General features: G+C 33.7%; 1 pseudogene; it reads left to right on the forward strand.

Annotated features, from left to right (window-relative positions):
• Positions 1-2471: 2471 nt before the first annotated feature.
• LOC113367221 lies at positions 2472-2855 on the forward strand (annotated as a pseudogene).
• The last annotated feature ends 1543 nt before the right edge of the window (positions 2856-4398 follow it).

Raw genomic sequence — 4398 nt, forward strand, 5'->3', positions numbered from 1 at the left:
GAGCGGTTATGCAATAAATTTTGGACCATAGGTCCAGACAGGTTTGATCATAAAATTTGTCATATTCATTTGTGAATTCTCCTGGGCTATGCCTTTCCAATACACCATATAATAGGTCAAGTTTCTCCATGTATTCATTTAACTTTGTTTTCCTTACACTAAATTCAGAAACATTAGTTACATTACTTGCAGCAGTTATAAATTTTTGAATGCGTTCAATATGCTTTTTAACAATGGCAAATTGTGATAAAACTGTATTGATATCAGTCATTTTAAATAATGGGTAATATCATGAATTAAGCAGTGTTTTTAATATTCACCTAACTTGAATCCAATAATGTATATTTCCAGTTTGTTGACCCACAGCGTAAACAAAACTTGTATGTGTATTTTTGGTTATAGTATTACTAAATATGCACTGATTTTAACGATCCGGTTCGAAGGACCAATTTTATGGTAATGAATAAAATAAATAATAACATTAACCAAAACACAATTTATAATATAAGATGATTTATTAGCTGGATGTGGTCTCCTTGAAATACAATATGGAACAGGACGTATATAAACACAACAAGCCTAATCGCATAGTAATATAGCATACTTCACTCTGTATTACAAAGATAAGGCCCGCGCGAAATTTGAATACATAAATACATTTGTCTAGAATGATTCAAAAATTTTTTACTTGTGTTGACAAAACAATTGCTTTTTTTTTAAAAAAAAATGTTTTTATTTTGAAATTTAATATTTTTTCGAAATAATTCTCTTTTTTGGTATATCGAAAATAAATTCGATTTTAATTTTAATTCTAAAGCTCAAGTCAAAGGCTAAAGTACTAGAGCTCGCTTATATACATTAATTTTTTTTTTAATTTGCAATTCAGTTTATATAATTCTTATAAATATTTGACAATGCCCTTCATTAACTTTTCTTAGGGTAAGTTATAGTAAGCGCAAAAAAATCGAGAATGAAATTATTTGCATATCTTGACGTTTCGAAGGTTTTGGAAAATTTTGGCATACTTTAGAAAAAATGGATAATGCTTATTTATCTATAGATGTATGTGTGTGTATGTATTGTATATGCGGAATTTTTGGTCGTCGAATTTGGAACACGGATCAACCGATTTCAATCATTGATAAAGAGACGTGCTGATTTGATTGATTTAAAAAACATTTTATTTGTATTGAAGAAATGAACAACTGATGCATGACTACGGTATTGTTTATAGCAGAAAAAATGCGAACAAGTAACTACGAGTGACCAGGCGCGTGAGCGGTTATGCAATAAATTTTGGACCATAGGTCCAGACAGGTTTGATAACAATTTTGAGTTGAGGAATCTTCGTAGATTTTCCAGTTGAGCTCGTTTATTCTGGATATGTTTTTTCCAATTAAGATTTTTATCTAGAAACGTCTCAAGATATTTTGTGTGGTCCCTTGTTGGAATTAATTTGTTTTATATTTTTACTTGCGGACACACACCCTTACATAGAGTAAAAGTGACTTGTACGGATTTAGAGCTGTTTATTTTAAATCTCCAAAGTTCCAACCATTTTGCTATAATGTCTAGGTGAGTTTGTAATTGTGCCGAAGCTATTTCAGGATCACTATGTTGAGCTATTATGCAGGTGTCGTCGGCGAAGGATGCCGCGTTGGTGTTCTGGTACACAGGAAATTCTGCTACATATGTAGGAAACAAATTATGAATATAAAAATATAAAATACATTGGACAAAAATATGAACAATTTATCAATATCAAAATTTTATGAAAAATAAAATGACAAGTTTTATTGTTTTTCCACGATGTCTAGCCTGCTTGATTCCCCACACACTTCCTGCCCAGTATTGACCTCACAGTTCAAAAGTACAGGGAAACACGTTATAAACATAAGGTGGGAAAGCAGATTACAGGAGTGTTGTGGTACTGGTCACTTAGTAGTTCATCCAATGGAATAAATGACAGTTTCGTCGGCAGATCCACCGTATGGCAGGTAATTCGACCTTCCATCATCTTCATACTCTACATATGGTTCTGAATATAAATCACGTGGTAAATTTCCTGAACCTCGATGTCTTGGTGAACTTCTAAGATTCCGCCGATTTTTGACTTCTGTAGCTCTTTGAATCATACATCGGATTTTCGAATCAGATGTGGTTCGAATGAGAGCGTATCAGTCCTCAACTTGACAAGATGCAGTCTTAAGTCTTATGCATCAAAAAACGATTTGGTGAGTTAAGGGACAAGGAGTCCGGTGTCAGGTAGTAAATGCGTTAACTACGATGAACCAAGGACTGGACGTACTGTTTACATTTAACCTTAACCTGTCAATTACAAACTGTCAAGTACCACACCTGCAAATGTCAGATCTTATGTGATTGCGAATTGCGATTTTGTTTTGATAATGACATAAAAACGTAATTAGCGAATTGTTTAATTAAATTTTTGTTAAATATCAAGAAATATAATGGCACTTTATCGTCTCACTAATAATTGTTTGCGCAGGAGCTTGAGTACTCCTGTGGCACTGTATCATGCTAAGGTGGTGGATCATAAAAAATCAAGCAATGTCGGTACAGGACTTGTGGGAGCACCCGCCTGTGATGAAGTCATGAAATTTCAAATACAGTTTGATAAAAATGGAAAAATCATTGACGCCAAATTCAAAACCTTCGGCTGCGGTTCTGCCATAGCTTCCAGCTCTTTGACTACCGAATGGGTAAAAGGAAAGACCATCGAGGAGGCTTCTAAATTAAAAAACATTTGCTCGATGTTGACAGAGGATGCAATCAAAGCAGCCCTGACCGATTACAAAATCAAGCAACAGAAAATGGAAGCAAAGTCATTTTAAATCTTGAATCATCCCCTACAGCTCTTGTAGTCAAGTTGTAGTCTAAAAAAACAATATAGTAATTAGTTTTTATCTCTAATTGTTGCTTTTTAATTGTGAAGGATGTAAAACAATATTATTAATTTTGTATGTGATAAATGTTATACGTTGTTGAAGAATGGAATATATATTTATTTATATATTTATTAGTAGTCACGAAAGACCAGTGATTATGGTGCTGCATCAAAATCTATATTTATTTTAAACCCCCAAAAAATGCTCCTTCTCTGTCTTCATCTCAAACGTCGTGGGTCACCAGTGTAGGAAAAAAGATATGAATATAAAAATATAAAATCCATTGGATGAAAATATAAACAAATTTATTAATATCAAAATTTTATGAAAAATGAAATAACATGTTATATTGTTTTTCCGCGATGTCTAGCCTGCTTGATTCCCCACACATATAATAAAAATAGTGTGGGACCCAGGACGCTTCCCTGGGGTACACCGGCATTAATTAAACGCATGTCAGATTGAGCACTATGGATATCCACTGAAAACTTTCGGTGGTACAAGTAAGATTTTAGTATCAGATAAAATACAATAGGAAGACCTTTTTTATTTTATATAAGCTTTTTTAAGACCTTTTTTATTTTATATAAGGAAGACCTTTTTTATTTTATATTTACCTACTATGCCAAACTCTATCGAAAGCTTTGGAAATATCTAAAAAGACAGCAGAGCAGTATTTTTTGAGTGTAATGATTTATTGATTACATTTACTACCCGATGCACTTGCTAGAGTACTGTGTTGCTCTCTGAAACCAAATTGAATTGTTTTTGTTGAGGTGATACTTGATCCTTTTCAAGATCCTTTTGATCCTTTTCAAGTTTTTCAAAAATTTGGATATTACCGACAATAAGCTTATAGGTCTATAAGATGATGCTCCGTGAGCATCCTTCCTGGGTTTCAAAATTAGGATTATTTTTGCAGTTTTCCAAATTGTAGGAAAAGATTGAGCCCTGATTATATAGCGTTGAAAATGATGGTTAAGAATCTTATTAGTGTGCTTGGGGATTCTATCAGCATTTTGATAGTGATTTGGTCGAGATCGGGAGACTTGCCAGTTTTTGAATACCTAATTACTTGACTTACTTTATTCAACGTGAGTTTTTTCACGGGTTCGTCAGATGTTGGGTCACTAGATAGATAGTTATAAATAAACGCCTCCTCGTCGTTGGAGCAATTCTGAGGCGCAGGATGGAAGGTTTCGCAAAGATATTGAGCAAAGACTGAAGATTTTTCTAACGGGTCCCTGGCCCAGCTCTCATTCGATTGTCTTTTTGGCGGTATTGCCAATATGGGTCTCTTGAGTTTTCTTGTCGCCTTCCACAGTCCACAGTTAGAGTCAGCAGTTGCTGTGAGATTTTGCAGGTAATTTTTGATTTCCTCATTTTTGTAATCGTGTAAAACGTTTTTTAGATGTTTACAAGCATTGTTAAATTTTCTTTTATCATCAGGTGATCTCGTGTATTGCCGATAAGTTTTTTGATAGCTGTA

This window comes from Ctenocephalides felis, unplaced genomic scaffold, assembly GCF_003426905.1.
Source record: "Ctenocephalides felis isolate EL2017-DRISC unplaced genomic scaffold, ASM342690v1 CF-g0.4_SCAFFOLD_01170, whole genome shotgun sequence".
NCBI lineage: Eukaryota > Metazoa > Arthropoda > Insecta > Siphonaptera > Pulicidae > Ctenocephalides > Ctenocephalides felis.